The sequence below is a fragment of the Lactuca virosa genome, chromosome 8 (assembly GCF_052849685.1).
Source record: "Lactuca virosa cultivar CGN04683 chromosome 8, Lactuca_virosa_CGN04683_v6, whole genome shotgun sequence".
NCBI lineage: Eukaryota > Viridiplantae > Streptophyta > Magnoliopsida > Asterales > Asteraceae > Lactuca > Lactuca virosa.
In genome coordinates this window covers 120,087,997-120,105,497 of record NC_136433.1, presented here as the reverse complement: position 1 = coordinate 120,105,497, position 17,501 = coordinate 120,087,997, and the positions used below count along the sequence as shown (strand labels likewise).

At 40.2% G+C, this 17,501-nt stretch overlaps 1 non-coding gene across 1 annotated transcript; it reads right to left on the bottom strand.

The window, feature by feature from the left end:
* Positions 1 to 982: 982 nt before the first annotated feature.
* Positions 983 to 1,089, bottom strand: LOC145135352 (small nucleolar RNA R71). The gene has a single exon (XR_013719814.1). It is a non-coding gene; the product is annotated as a small nucleolar RNA R71 (small nucleolar RNA).
* Between the last annotated feature and the right edge of the window lie 16,412 nt (positions 1,090 to 17,501).

Genomic DNA, 17,501 nt, shown 5'->3' with positions numbered 1-17,501 from the left:
GGTGTCGTTTCCGGAGAACGACTAATTAGGCATTTATTTTCTTTAGGTTAATCGATCTTTTTGTGGGGTAAAACCTGCAAAAAGTTAAGTTTTTGCATTAGTGTTTATTTCAGTACTGAACTCACGATGTGAGCTCAATCATTTACGTTTTCTTTCGTTTTTCGTTTTTGTTTAGATTTTCTGCGACAACATGACGTGGTGCCCTTTACCACGTCGTGGTGATCAGTTAGTTAGCATTTTTATTTAGTTTTTGTTCGTTTTTACGTTTTTATTTTTGTTTTTGTTGCAGTTGTTCATGACCCGAGGATCGAACACACCTTTGATACCACCACTTGATGATCCAGAGTCGGCCCTTCACAAAAAGAATGATAAGAACGTAGGAGAAAACCAACCACCAAAGAAGTCGCCTTTCAAAGACCTTAAATCGGTTTTTGGGAAGATGAAAGGGAAAAACGTCGGAGATTCAAGCAATCAAAAGAAGGACGAAAACAAGATTAAAAGCTCTGAACAAAATCCTAATCTGCATGAATTAGAATACGAGTCTGAAACCGAATTTGAATTCAAAACAAGTGAACCCAAAGACGAGCCAGAGAACGAGATGGAACACATTGTTGATATGTCCATGGAGGCATATAAGAAGAGAATCTGAGAGGACACCGGTCTCGGTCTAGTGCAGCCCGCAATTCCAGCCACTGCCACATTCGAGCTGAAGGGTCACATTCTGTCCGCACCAAAAGAAGTACCATTTTATCGAAAGGATCATGAGGATGCTTATAAGCACCTTGATGAAGTCAATGACATTCTTGATTACTTTAACATCCCAAATGTTCCACGCACTACAGTTTTACTTAGAATGCTACCTGTCACCTTCAAGTGAGCTGCCAAAGATTGGTTGAAAGCACTTCCGCCCGGTGCATTTACTACTTAGGCACAAATGTGAGAGAAATTTTTAGAACACTTTTTCCTACCTTCCAAAGTTTCTAAACTCAAGAAAGCCATAGCAAATTTCAAGCAACAACCAGGGGAGTCACTATACGAGGCATGGGAACACTACAAGGGATTGATAAGGAATTGCCCCCAAAATGACTTGAACGAGCAACAAGAAGTGTCTATCTTTTATGATGGGGTTAATGTCATTACAAGGCAACTCCTTGATTCTCAAGGACCATTAACAAAGAAAAATCCAGCTGAAATTAAGGAATTTATTGAAGAGTTCGCTAAGAATTCGCGTGAATATCACAATCCTAGACAAGATGGAGCAAGGGGAATTGGGGGTGGCACATCTGAAGACATGGCTGCTGTTCTAGCCATGCTAAAGACTATGGACCGAAGGATGAAGAAGATGGACCAATCAATTCATGCTATAAGAGTTGGTTGTGAAAGATGCAATGGTCCACACTTGACCAAAGATTTCCACTTGGATGATAATGGGAATAAGAAGGTGAAAGTTTGCTACTCGGGTGGAGATAAATATGATGAAGATTGGAGGAAGCCAAAGAAAGAGTGGTTTCCGTATGAAGAATATAAGAAGCAAAAAGAAGAAAAATATAGGCAGACTGGTCGAGGCTTCTATGAAAAGGAGCAACCACCACCTGAAAATAAAGTTGATCTTGAGTCCATGCTACACAGATTCATGGAGGCTTCAGAGAAAAGACACGATGAGATGGATGCGGTGATAAGGGACCAGCAAGCTTTGCTAAGGAATCACCAAGCATCGATCCAAAATATTGAAGCCCGACTATGTCAACTAACCACTTTGATAAATGAAATATTATCTCCACCAATTCCCAACAAAAAGCCTCAACCACATGTTATGGTGGTCGAAACTGCAGAAGATGCTATCTCTGAGTTCCTTGAAGTACTTGAAGTCGATCCATATCAGTCCAGACCAAAGCCGAAGAAGTCAAAACTAGAAGAAAAAAATGTTGCTGAAACATCTATCTCACGACGTGAGCATTCAAGGCTCATGTGACAACCCGAAATTTTCTATCTTGTAAGTCAATCAAATCAATCAAAAGTTCAGACTTGTTTCTGTTATCTTTTACTGAATTAAGGGTCATTTTATGAGTTCTAGGCCTAGTACACTTAAGGGATTGTGTGTTAGGAAGTGTTAGCAAGAGATCAGTGGATTGCATTCGAGCCGGAAACACCTTCAAAAGAGGTTCATGGCCGCAAACTAGGTTCACGGCCGTGAACCCATCCTTGGGCCGTGAACTACCCCCCCCCCCTATATATTGAAGTGTTAGCCATTTTTTCTCTTCACTTCTCATCTTTCAAACATGAACTCTTCCTTTCTCTCTCAAGTATTAACAACAAAAGGGTCTTCTTTCACCCCAAAAACGTGAGTACCTTATCCCTTTTCTTGTTATTCCTTAGAAACCATTTGCTTTCATGTCTTGATTCATCATCTTTTCATCAAAGATCTTCAAGAGTTCTTGGTCGTGAACCCTTCATAGGGCCGTGAACCTTCATCATTAGTCGTGAACCCTTCATAGATTCAAGCTAGGGCCGTGAACACTTCAAGTGTTCTTGGGCCATGAACCAATCTAAGGCCGTGAACCAATCTAAGGCCGTGAACACTCATTGTTTGGCCGTGATCAAGTTTCAACCCCCCATTTTCGATTCTAGCACTTCATTGTAAGTGTTTCCTAGTTCCTAAGGTTGTTTCCTTTACATATTAGCTGTTATAGGCCCTAATATCATACATATATATGTTAATATATGCTAAATAGGATCCATTTGTGCTCGGGACTTCACTTGGCATACCAAGCATCCTATATCGAACTTTCATCCAAACCACTCACATCAGGTGAGTTCATACCCCCACAAATAAACTTTTAAATGCTTTTAAATGCTTTGGGGGGGGGGGGGGGGAATACAAGTAAAACACAATACTAATGTGTTAACCATTTACGTGTGAAAACAGTAAACAAAAGGATTTGTTATACTCAAAAACTTGTTAAAACTCTTTTAAACTATTTTAGACTTCTTTTATATCAAAATCATATTCGTCTATTTATTTACGTATAAGTATGCTTTAACGGACTTAGGACTACTGCTAAATACCTTGACTCCTATTCCTTGTTTGGTTGTGGGCTTAGGGTAGGATCACTAGTTCGACTGTCGGCTAAATCATAGTTATGCTCATTAAATACATATATGAATATTAAACCCATTTTTAAGGATTATACTTAACTTAGTTGCTTATGGTGAGTAATTGAGTCTTTTCTACAAATCAGAAACAGTCAAACAATCATGCTAGTAAACTATAATAGGTATAGTTTAGAGGATTACTACTTACTATTTCTAGATCAGTGAAACATACATGAGTCAGTTCATACATACTATAACTAGAACAAGAAGGAACATACATACTATAACAAGAACAGAAAAGAACATACATACTATAACAAGAACAGAACAACTAGAATGTGAAACACTATTTCATGGCAAAGAAAAATACTTGTTGTGTCACGTTTTGTAACCAGAGTCTCATCGAGGGAGAGCGTGAGTTTGTGTATAGATCTATATGAGATTGACCATCCTACACCTTGCTGCTAGCTACAGTGGCACCTGCAGGTCTACGAGTGACAAATGTCATACCATTTCGACGTCTGAAGAACGTCTGTTTTATACTAGTCAATCAAGTATGGTTATAACCTAACCACATTTTTAACCTTAATTAACAATTTGGTTTTAAGGTAGTTAGTGCTTCAGTAGAGTATTTTTACACCACAGTACTATACATCTTCATTTTTCCATTCATTCATATAGTGATATCCTCATATTGAGAAACACAAACTATTTTTCTAGTTAAGATAGTCATAAACTTGGAAAAACATACATTCTACGAGAGAACAAGCATACAAAACAGTTGAGTCTTGGTAGAAGACTACTTTTCATTTAAGTAGAAAATATAGGATTTTCTGGAAAGATACAAACCTTTTTACTTTCATATACAAACATTTTCGTAAAACTAATGCAAACAATTGACACAAAAATACTTATGAACTCACTAGCTTAAATGCTGATCCTCTCTTTCAAAATAACTTGTATTCTCAGGTCACCAGTAGACAGGTGCAGATGACCAGGTGTGACATCCCCATTTTCACGGCCAGAAAAGACCGATTTTGCTTATGCTTTGTTTAAAAATCAGAGTAACATTTTAAATAAAAGTGTTGCGGAATTTGTTCCCAAAATAAAATATGATAAAGATTTATCAAAGCATTTCCGTAGAAATGTATTTCATTAAAAAAACCTCGGGATGTCATGTTCGTTACAGATCAAAAGCATAAACAATACAATATAAGCCTTACTACATTTATTCATATCTACAGGCCTATATCTGTAATCCCTCATCCAAAACATCACATCTATGCTCGAGCGCCACTACCTGTAATACATGAAACTGAGTGGGTCAGGCTTGGGAGCCTGGTGAACACATAGGGTTTTCAAACCACAATAAATAAATTTATTAATTTCATCAACCAACAATAACCCGATTACCCGTTCCCGTTATCCTCACATTACGTCCCTAAACACCTATCATAAGGGACCTAGCCTAAGGATCATCATCGGGATGGACACTACTGCCAAGGGGATTCCTCAGCAATAAATGTCCTAAAGGTAACCATGAGGGGGATGGAGTACACCGGTGAACACATCGTTCACAAACACCTACAGGTTGCGAGTCTGCTAGCGTTCCACTGGACTGTCTAGAAGAGTCTGTGGTCGTCATCCATACTCCGCTAGATGATAGAATTAACAACAACAACATCGAGGCCTCTCATCATTTTATCACACATCGTCTATTACATCTACCCATGTTTTACCCCAGCATTTTTGTAGATATAAAATACATATACAGTTTAAATCATTTAAAACATGTATAAAAAATCTTTCATCAGCATAGACAGCAAGTATTCAGACAATATGCACACATAGCACGTAATTTATATTAAATACTTCATATCTATGTGTAAGATGAACGTGACTATGCACTCACCTGATTAGGTGGTGACTCGGTACTCGGTCAACGCTTCGTTATCTCAAAACAATTTTTCCCTTGACAAAACCTAGTATCAATACCACTAGGGTTTAGTCTAACGTTAACCGCACCTAATTAATAGTCTAGCTATTATTACTATTATATAAGCGTTAAACAACACTCAATATAATTCATAATAATACCACGAATAATTATTTTTAAGGTACTAATAAGGTTACTATAATTAAATAAAAGTTATATTAAAAATAACGTAGGCGTAGCTCACTTACAGCGGGTTTTATAGAAAAACGGGCTTTGCTTGGAGCAGTGTTTCCGAACCGAAAGACCCTTTTTCTCGGGACTCCGGGAGCCTCGGGGCTTCCTTCGGGTGCTAGGGGGTTTACCTAGGCTTAGGGGGGGGGGGGGTTAGGGGGCTTAGAGAGAGAAACTAGTGAGAGAAAGAAGAGGTTTTGGTTTGATTTCCTCGGCAGCCTTCGCAACCCTTTTATAGGCGCCAGCCTCGGACGTACGCTGGGCGTAGTCCTTGGCTTACGCGGGGCGTAACTTCGGATAAGGCACAGGTGGGGAGACCTCGGTGGTGCGACGTGTTCGCTACTGGGCCGAGAAGAACAGCTGTACGCGGCGCGTACCCGAGCTCGGACGCTGGGCGTAAGCGAGGGGTGTCGTGTCACTCATCCGAAGCGAGGCGTGATCAGCAAGCGACGGCCTAGATCTTACCACATCATCAATTTCGCAACAGGTCTCGCAAATTTACTTTCCGACTTCTAAAAATCATAACTTTCGCATACGACCTCTGTTTTTGACGTTCTTTATATCCACGCGTAGGCGGGAACGTACTCTACAACTTTTGTTTAGACTCCGTTGGCTAATTTTGACTTTATTTTAAAAGTTATATTTTTAACAGGCCGGGACAGGATTGGTCCGTTAAAAATTCATAACTTCTTCATCCGACGTCCGTTTTCGTCTGTCTTTTTATCGTTATGCTACTATTAACGAGATCTTCGATTCTCGTTTAGGTCGTGCTGGCTAGAAACCGCTCGATCTAATATTCGAACTTCGGGCTGTACACTGCTAAGCCGAAACTTCAAAAAATCATAACTTCCTTATACGAAGTCAGATTTGGGCGTTCTTTTTATGGGCGCTCTCGGTTTAACGTTTTCTACGACTTTCGTTTAGATAGCTAAGGCTAAAAGTCACTCTATCGTAAATTCACTATTTACGCTTCCGGGTGTTGTGCCGGTTCCGTCGCGAAACTTCGACGGGTCATAACTTCTTCGTTATAACTCGGATGTCGGCGTTCTTTATATCCCTGGAATCCTTGTTTCGACCACTAAAACTTTATGTAGAGATATCGGGTTTATCTCACACTTTAATTTTGATGCGTGTTTTTATTCTTTATTAATTATACCTTTATAATTAAGTATAAAACACATAAATTCACATAATTCACATAATACTCAAATATTTCATCTTTATTACTTCAAAAAGAGTTACAATAGTTGACCTAGACTATTACATCATCTACTACTGCTTAGCCCTGAAACACGGGCGTTACAATTCTCTCCCCCTTAGGATGATTTCGTCCCAGAATCATGCATCAGCAAACAGATGTGGGTAGCGACTCATCATGTCACTCTCTGTTTCCCAGGTGAGATTCGGCCCATTCGAATGTTTCCAACGGACTAGCACTAAGTCGACCATCTTGCGTCGTAACTTCTTAGTCTTACGGTCAACAATTTCCTCGGGCTCTTCAATCAGCCTCTTGTTTTCATCCATTCTTAACTCTGAGATCGGAATTATGTCGGGAACATCTCCCGTGAACTTCCTCAAATAACACACATGGAAGGTGTTATGAATACCATCTACGTCTTCGGGTAATTCGAGATTGTAAGCTTGGTTCCCAATCTTCTGAAGATCTTTGAACTGTCCAATAAACTTTGGACTCAACTTTCCTCGTTTCCCGAATCTTATAAGTCCCTTCCATGGTGAGACTTTAAGCAAAACCGAATCCCCAACTTCGAATGTCATCGGCCGTCTTTTCTTGTCAGCATAACTCTTCTGACGATCCTGAGCTGCTAACATTCTTTCCCTAATTACTTTCAGCTTTTCAGCAGTCTCATGGACTATCTCGGGGCCCATAAACTGCTTTTCCCCAGCCTCAAGCCAACAAGATGGCATACGACACCTCTGTCCGTACAACGCTTGATAGGGTGCCATCTTGATGCTCGAGTGGAAACTGTTATTGTACGAAAACTCTACCAGAGGTAAGTGCTCATCCCAGTTCCCTTGGAACTCGAGGGTACATGCTATCAGCATATCTTCCAGTGTTTGAATCGTTCTTTCGCTCTGACCATCAGTCTGTGGATGGTAAGCCGTACTCAAACACAACTTCGTACCCAATTCCTCTTGTAGACTTCTCCAAAACCTCGACGTGAAACGACTGTCACGATCTGATACAATTGTTAGAGGAACACCGTGAAGTCTTACAATTTCCTTCACGTAAGCATTTGCGAGCTTATCCATAGACCACCTCTCGTTGGCTGCTATGAAGTGTACACTCTTAGTGAAACGATCCACGACCACCCAAATCATGTCGTGACGGTTCTTCGTTCTGGGCAGTTTAGTCACAAAATCCATGGTGATGTCTTCCCATTTACCCATGGGTACAGGTAAAGGTTCTAAACTTCCGTATGGTTTCTGATGTTGTTCCTTGACTCTTGCACAAGTTACACACTCGACCACATACTTTGCAACATCGAGCTTCATCGTCGGCCACCAGTAGTAGGGTTTTAGGTCCGTATACATTTTTGTGCTACCGGGATGAATCGAGTACATGGTCTTGTGCGCTTCTTCCATCAGAAGTTCTCTTATTCCTCCCGTCTTAGGTACCCAAATCCAATCTTGGAATACCTTCAGTCCTTGACTGTTTGTACCGAACACTACCGTTTTTCCCAAACGTTCTTCCTTTAGGTCATTCTTCTCTGAATCTTCTTCTTGAGCTTTCCTGATACTTTCCACAATCGTTGAGACAACTTCTATTCTCAACGCTCTTGGCTTTTTCCTTTCAAGATTGACTTTCCGACTTAGAGCATCAGCGACAACGTTCGCTTTACCGGGGTGGTAAAGTATCTCATAGTCGTAGTCCTTGAGTAACTCCAGCCATCGTCATTGTATCATGTTCAATTCCTTCTGATTAAAGAGATACTGGAGACTCTTATGATCAGTGAAAAGTTTGCACTTCGTGCCATAGAGGGAATGCCTCCATATCTTTAGAGCAAAAACTACCGCTGCCAACTCCAGATCATGAGTGGGGTAGTTCTTTTCGTGCTCCTTCAATTGTCGAGATGCGTATGCTATCACCTTTTCTCTTTGGGTCAGAACACAACCCAACCCGACTCCAGATGCGTCACTATAGACCGCGAAGTCTTCAACTCCATCGGGTAGAGAAAGAATCGATGCTTCACATAATTTCGTCTTTAGCTTCTCGAATGCTTCTTCGTGCTTCTCACTCCATGTATAAGTAACTCCTTTGTGGGTCAAAGTTGTTAAGGGAGCAGCTATCGAGGAAAAGTCTTGGATAAATCGTCGGTAGTATCCAACTAATCCCAGAAAGTTTCGAATCTCCGTGGGACTCTTTGGACGTTCCCACTTCATCACAGCTTCGATTTTTGCTGGGTCAACCATTATTCCCTCCTGGTTAACCACATGACCCAAGAATTGGACTTCTCGGATCCAAAAATCACACTTGGAGAACTTTGCATACAGCTTCTCCTTCTTCAGCACTTCTAATACTTCTCGTAGATGCTTGCCATGCTCCTCTTGGCTTTTCGAGTAGATCGGAATGTTGTCGATGAACACTATCACGGATCTATCGAGGAATGGTTTACAAACCCTGTTCATCAAATCCATGAATGTTGCTGGAGCATTGGTTAGTCCAAATGACATAACCAAGAACTCGTAGTATCCATATCTCGTTCTAAATGCAGTCTTCTCAATATCCTGATCTCTCACCTTCAGCTGATGATATCCTGACCTAAGATCGATCTTTGAGAAATAGCTCGAACCTTGCAGCTGATCGAATAGGTCATCAATCATCGTCAATGGGTACTTGTTCTTTATCGTTGCCTTGTTCAGCTCTCTGTAGTCTATGCACATCCTCATGCTTCCGTCTTTCTTCTTTACGAATAGCACCGGAGCTCCCCAGGGTGATGAACTAGGTCTAATGAAACCGTTGTCCAACAACTCCTGAAGTTGCGTCATAAGCTCCTTCATCTCTGTCGGTGCTAATCGGTATGGTGCCTTTGCTATCGGTGTCGTTCCTGGTAACAAGTCTATACGAAACTCCACTTGTCTATCAGGCGGTAATCCAGGAAGATCTTCGGGAAAGACCTCTGGATAATCTGTCACACCCCCGAACCAGACGGCGGAAACGTCCGGGGGCTTGGTGTGACTTTCAACATTGTAGTATCATTATAGAGTATATAATTGAAACATAACATCATCATCATCACACATGTAATATAACAACATTCATTGTTTACATCGAGTATTGTATTTGAATATTACATGCCAAAATAGTCAGAGTATGATGAAACAAAATATAACACAATATCCATTAGTTTGTTTCGTTCATCCTGCTTCAACGGTTTCCTGAGAATACAAGTTAATTTAAAAAGGTCAACATAAAAATGTTGGTGAGTTCATGAGCATGTTTGTGAAAATGATTTGTATAACTTTGAAACCACCAGAAAATCCTATATTTTCTGCAAACTGTTTAGTATGTTTGTGCCAGATCTTGTATTAATGCATGTATGTTATTGTTTATTTGACTAAAAGGGTAAAGAGAATGTAGAGAGAATGTAAAGAGCATGTAAAGAGAATGTTTCCAGACAACCCGATGTTGTCCGTAAAAGAGAAAGCTGCCATACCAACCCCCGAGGTTGAGTACCAGTACGAGAATGTTTCCGAGAAATCCAAAAAAAAGAGAATGGTCTTCCGTAAACTTCATAACGTTAATTCCTTTAAGTGAGCCGTCATAACCATACTAAATAATGACAATTTCGCCTGTCTTGGCGTTGTTGGACGCCGATTTTGATTATAAGGTTTTCGTCACCTTAGACTGAGTTAGTCTAACTGTAGCGAACAGCTCAGGTGTGGGGTGTTATCCCCGTATAGATCTATACACAAATCCCCGCTCTCCATCCAAGAGACTCTGGTTATAACTACAGGCTACGATCGAACACTCAATAGGTGTCAACCGATAAAACTCACTAGATCCTTAATCGATTTTACGCGAAGAAAGGTATAATCTCATTCCAGACCCAATGAACGATGTAAGTGAACCACTAAGGCATCGCTAAACATGTAAATCATTTCAAGGCCCAATTGGAATGAGATTATATAACATGCGCCCGAAATATATATGAAAGGACAACTAAGGCCCATTTTACATGTAAGGTATTTACAGGCCCAAATAGCACACAAATAGTATCCAAGGTCTGTCGCACATGTTAATGGGTCAATGAGGCCCAATAAACATATAGATAGTATACATGACCTATCACACATAAAAATGGGCCACTAAGGCCCAATAACCTAGAAAATGATCAAAATTAATCCGTTGTTAGTTTATCGTTGGTTTTGGTTCAAGTATTCACTAAAATAGCATAAAAGCCCACTTTTTGTAAAAATGACGTTCTTGGCCCAATAAGCCAAAAATTTACAATTAAGACCCAATTTTTGTAAGAATAACACTTTAGTCTCCATTTTGTTCAAAACTTGTGTTGATGACTAGTTTGTGGTAAAAATAACATTTTAAACCCATTTTTGTCAAAAATATCATTTTTGGCTTGATTTTTGTGAAAACACACATTTTTCTGGTTTTGGGCTTCTCTGACTTAGTTGTTGGAAAATTTGTAGAAAAATCATCGTAAGTCGAAATTTGGATCCGTAGATTCTGGAAGTTTGGAAATTTTGTCTACTTTGTTCACAATTTTTCTCATAATTTTTAATGGCTTCTAACAAGTGTGAAATTGCTCACCTTCACAGGCTGGTCCGAAATTATTTCAAATCTGATAGGCCGTTTTGTAAAATTCGCCAAAAATTGTAGAAACATTGTATGAAAACGTGAGAGTAGTCATTTTAAAGGTAAAAACCTGAACTTTTTGCATGTAAAACAGTTTTGAAAAATATTATCATTTAGGTGGTCAAAAGAGTTCGAGATTGGACCAAAACTTTCCTGTGAAAGGCTGATTTTTGAGTTTAGTTTATAGATCTTGGAACACAACACTCATTTTTACTATTTTAACTTTTAAGTGTATAAATCCCAGATCTACTAGTTTACATGTATTATATGTGATAACACATACTTTTCTCAAGGTTTTCATGTAGATCCAAGTGATAAACTTAATATTCTTAACATACTTTTAGATTTATGAAGTAAATAACACATAACCACCAAATAAATCATGAAAAACACACATATTCATGCATACACACATAGATCTACACAACACAACTTGTATTCTCCCCCAAAACAAAGTAAAAATCGAAAATTGGGGGTATGAACTCACCTTGGGTTTGTTGGTTCGGTTTTGGAGAAAAGATGAAGAGATTTTTGGTCCTAACACACCTTTGTTGTAGATCTCAAGCTTATGGAGGTTTTCTATAAGTATGATCACCAAAATGTTTAGGAGAAGTGATCGATCATGGGAAAGGAGTTATATAGCTTGGATATGTAAAACTTACCAAGAAATGATGATATTCTTGTGAGAATCCTCTTGAACACAAGTAAAATTTCAAGATTTTGGAGGAAGAAGAAGAAGGATGATTGAGAGTGATTTAGGAAGTGTTTGAAAAAGTGTGTGTGTGTGTGTGTTTGGCTCCTGGCCGAAGTAGAAGAAAAGAGGGGAGAGAGAGTGGCTCTTGAAGTATGTTGGACAATTCTTGATTTCCTTGATACATGTTAGACAATGCATCAAAGTATGGTAAATAATAATGAGGTGGCACTCATAATATCTACCATAATTCTCTCCCTTTTTTTTATAAATGGGCCGAGGATTGGGCTAAAGAGAATGAAGAGGAAATGGTTTGGGCCCTTTCTTAGCTTAGCTCGAATTTATGGAGCCCAATAACATAGTTTTCGGCCCAAAAGTGGTATAAACAATGGGTTCTCGGCCCAATAATGTTCACAACAATGTTTACGGCCCATTAAGGCCCATAAAGAGTTTTTGTGGCCCAAAATCAATTACTTAATGAATGTGGGTCCAATTAGGGCCCAAATGAGATATCTTAACCCAAAATAAATCAAGTCGTGGCTTTATTGGCCCATTAGGCCCAATAAAAGGATCCTGGTCCAATAAGAGGTTGAACCGGAAAAATTAGGGTCACAATCCAAAATTGAGTGATCTTAGTGCATTGAATTAGGTTTAGGGCTTCCCGAGTAAGTTTTGATTTGAATAGTTACTTTTGAAATGAATAACATGTATAGCATCAATCTTAAAGTTACAAGATACATCAAGAGTTGATTATACATAGATAGAATTTCCTAGCCAAAAATGCTAGTCGTGACATAATCACACACGACCGGTATGCTCTGCACCTCCTTCTTTTCTTTCTTAGCATCGATAACAAATGCCAAATATGATGCACATCCCTTGGACAAACATTTCCTGGCTTTTATCAGGGAAATGAGTCCAGAATTTACTCTGTGTTTGTCCCTGTACACCATAAATGACTTTTTTCGGGTGGGTTCACCCTTACTATCTTCTTCCTGCAAAGAATCTCAGCATCGTTGGCGCTAAGCCAATCCATTCCCAGAACGATATCAAAACTGTTCAACTCTATGGGTAACAACTCTTCGTGGAATTCGTTTCCGTTTAGGTCGATGACGATGTTCCTAATACGATTACTAACAGGTACGAATTTGCCACTGGCAACTTCTACAATCAGGGCATTATCAAGTTTTTCTATGGGCGATGCTAGTTTCCCACCAAACTTATGTGACACAAAGGAGTAGTTTGCTCCGAAATCAAACAGTATATTGGCAGGCAAACCATTTACAAGGAAGGTACCTGAAGCGACATCTGCTGCCTCCTTTGCAGCTTCGAGCGTCATTTGGAAGGCTCTTGCCTTCGGCTTTAGTGGAATGTTGGGTCTTCCTGCCTCATTCTTCCTCGGGAAGTCCCTCGAAATGTGCCTTCCTCGTTGCACTCATAACAGACCTTCTTAGTGAACGTGCACTCGTTGGCATAGTGCTCGGGCTTTCCACACTTGAAACAGGTGACCCCTCCGTCACATTTTCCTTGGTGCTTCTTCTTGCATTTTTCGCACCATTTCGCTTCGGATCCTCCTCCTCTCGAACCAGACTTCGAGAACTTGCTCTTCTTGCTGAATTTTGACGACCCATCAAATTTCCTTTTCTCTCCCACCTCCGCTCTCTCCAGACCCTTCTCTCGTATCTGGGTATCCACATTCTTAGCAGCCCAGATGGCGGATTTCAGAGTGGTTGTTTACTTGACCATTGGACCGAAGTCTGCTGGTAATCCGAGGGCAAACTTGTTAACCTTGGAGAGTTCGGTTGGGACTAGGTACGTAACAAGCTTCATTTTCTCTGTAAAACTTGCAGCGAATTCTGTAACGCTCATTCTCCCTTTCTTCAGATTCTGGAACTCATTGTTGATTTCCAGAAGATCCTGCTCCGAGCAGTATTGCATTTTTAGTTGTACCAGAAAATCCTCCCAAGACATCTTGCTTGCTTCACCCTTGGGCATTGAATCAGCTAGTAGCTTCCACCAGCTTAGTACTCCAGATTTTAATAGAGGAACCGCGAGAGCAGTCTTCTGTCTATTGCTACACTCGCAACTCTCAAACCTTGTCTCCATCTCGGAGATCCAGTTCATGACTTCCACCGGTGTCGGGTTTCCAGATAGACACGGTGGTTTGGATGCCATGAAATCCTTGTACTTGCATCCACGTCCGTCATTTCCTCCATCCTGGTTGTTTCGTCTAACTATCGGTGGGTTGACTTGACCAACAGTCCCACTGTAGTTCCCTCCTTCTGACTGCCCATCATTCAACTCGGGCTGTTCGACCAGTATTGTAGCTTCCTCTCGATTCTGTTGAAGTAAACGTCTGGTCTCCTCCATTTGACGATCCAACATCATTTGGATCATCTCTTGTACTCCGGCCATCGTGATTGGCTCAGGAGCATCTGCTACAACATGTATTTGCTGAATCACCGGGGGTTGATTCCTATTCCCATTTGCATTCCCAGCTCCACTGCGGGTTCTTGCCATTTTGATCTATACACTGAATAAGGTGAATTTAGATCTTTATTTAGGATGGACGTTTAAATCATCCTTATCGCTCCGAAATGTTTACATGCTAGTTCTAATATCGTAGTCATACGTTTAGAATCCTAAACACATAAGGTTTCCAGATCCGGTCGGCAACAGATCGTAGATCCGAACAAATAACAACATATCATGCACAAAGCATTTAGCACATAAAAGCATTTTAGGCACAATTCCTAAAATAAGCTAGTGCTCACACCTCACAATCATCGCTTAACATTCTAAGTTTAAGTCTAGAAATCCTACAAATTCCTAGTTCGCTTAAACTAATGCTCTGATACCAACTGTGACATCCCCATTTTCACGGCCAGAAAAGACCGATTTTATTTATGCTTTGTTTAAAAATCAGAGTAACATTTTAAATAAAAGTGTTGCGGAATTTGTTCCCAAAATAAAATATGATAAAGATTTATCAAAGCATTTCCGTAGAAATGTATTTCATTAAAAAAACCTCGGGATGTCATGTTCGTTACAGATCAAAAATATAAACAGTACAATATAAGCCTTACTACATTTATTCGTATCTACAGGCCTATATCTGTAATCCCTCATCCAAAACATCACATCTATGCCCGAGCGCCACTACCTGTAATACATGAAACTGAGTGGGTCAGGCTTGGGAGCCTGGTGAGCACATAGGGTTTTCAACCCACAATAAATAAATTTATTAATTTCATCAACCAACAATAACTCGATTACTCGTTCCCGTTATCCTCACATTACGTCCCTAAACACCTATCATGAGGGACCTAGCCTAAGGATCATCATCGGGATGGACACTACTGCCAAGGGGATTCCTCAGCAATAAATGTCCTAAAGGCAACCATGAGGGGGATGGAGTACACCGGTGAACACATCGTTCACAAACACCTACAGGTTGCGAGCCTGCTAGCGTTCCACTGGACTGTCTAGAAGAGTCCGTGGTCGTCATCCATACTCCGCTAGATGACAGAATCAACAACAACAACATCGAGGCCTCTCATCATTTTATCACACATCGTCTATTACATCTACCCATGTTTTACACCAACATTTTTGTAGATATAAAATACACATACAGTTTAAATCATTTAAATCATGTATAAAAATCTTTCATCAACATAGACAACAATTATTCAGACAATATGCACACATAGCACGTAATTTATATTAAATACTTCATATCTATGTGTAAGATGAAAGTGACTATGCACTCACCTGATTAGGTGGTGACTCGGTACTCGGTCAGCGCTTCGTTATCTCAAAACAATTTTTCCCTTGACAAAACCTAGTATCAATACCACTAGGGTTTAGTCTAACGTTAACCGCGACTAATAAATAGTCTAGCTATTATTACTATTATATAAGCGTTAAACAACACTCAATATAACTCATAATAATAGCACGAATAATTATTTTTAAGGTCCTAATAATGTTACTATAATTAAATAAAAGCTATATTAAAAATAGCGTAGGCGTAGCTCACATACAACGGGTTTTATAGAAAACCGGGCTTTGCTTGGAGCAGCGTTTCCGAACCAAAAGACCCTTTTTCTCGGGACTCTGGGAGCCTCGGGGCTTCCTTCGGGTGCTAGGGGGTTTACCTAGGCTTTGGGGGGGGGGGGGGGGTTAGGGGGCTTAGAGAGAGAAACTAGTGAGAGAAAGAAGAGCTTTTGGTGTGATTTCCTCGGCAGCCTTTGCAGCCCTTTTATAGGCGCCAACCTCGGATGTACGTTGGGCGTAGTCCTTGGCTTACGCGGGGCGTAACTTCGGATAAGGCACAGGTGGCGAGACCTCGGTGGTGCGACGTGTTCGCTTCTGGGCCGAGGAGAACAGTTGTACGCGGAGCGTACCCGAGCTCGGACGCTGGGCATAGGCGAGGGGTGGCGTGTCACTCATCCGAAGCGAGACGTGATCAGCAAGCGACGGCCTTGATCTTGCCACGTCATCAATTTCGCAACAAGTCTCGCAAATTTACTTTCCGAATTCTAAAAATCATAACTTTCGCATACGAGCTCCGTTTTTGACGTTCTTTATATCCACATGTAGGCGGGAACGTACTCTACAACTTTTGTTTAGACTCCGTCGGCTAATTTTGACTTTATTTTAAAAGTTATATTTTTAACAGGCCGAGACAGGATTGGTCCGTTAAAAATTCATAACTTCTTCATCCGACGTCCGTTTTCGTCTGTCTTTTTATCGTTATGCTACTATTAATGAGATCTTTGATTCTCGTTTAGGTTGTGTCGGCTAGAAACCGCTCGATCTAATATTCGAACTTCGGGCTGTACACTGCTAAGCCGAAACTTCGAAAAATCATAACTTCCTTATACGAAGTCAGATTTGGGCGTTCTTTTTATGGGCGCTCTCGGTTTAACGTTTTCTACGACTTTCATTTAGATCGCTAAGGCTAAAAGTCGCTCTATCGTAAATTCACGATTTACGCTTCCGGGTGTTGTGCTGGTTCCGTCGTGAAACTTCGACGGTCATAACTTCTTCATTATAACTCGGATTTCGGCATTCTTTATATCCCTGGAATCCTTGTTTCGACCACTACAACTTTATGTAGAGATGTAGAGTTTATCTCACACTTTAATTTTGATGCTTATTTTTATTCTTTATTAATTATACCTTTATAATTAAGTATAAAACACATAAATTCACATAATTCACATAATACTCAAATATTTCATCTTTATTACTTCAAAAAGAGTTACAATAGTTGACCTAGACTATTACATCATCTACTACTGCTTAGTCCTGAAACACGGGCGTTACACCAGGTTTTTGAGAAGACGGAGCTTACTCAAGACTCGTCTTTATTTTGTTGATTACATATTTTTGGTGTCTTACAAACTTTACACATAACACACTTGTATTAACTATATTATTAATGCAATGGATGATGTTGTTGTTTGTTTTACTATTGTGCATTGTTATGATACTGTACATGATGTCCTTCGCCCCCGAACGTTTCCGCCGTTCTGGTTTGGGGGTGTGACAGCTCACGACGTGGGGTGGGTCTGAACGGGAAAATTTTAGTGATGTTAAAGATTATCGTCCTCCTTTACAATTTCCGTCTCGAGCTCATATTCACCCACTGGAGCAGGAACACTTGAAGTTTATGAGGCAAGTGAAGGGCATTTCAATAAATACTCATT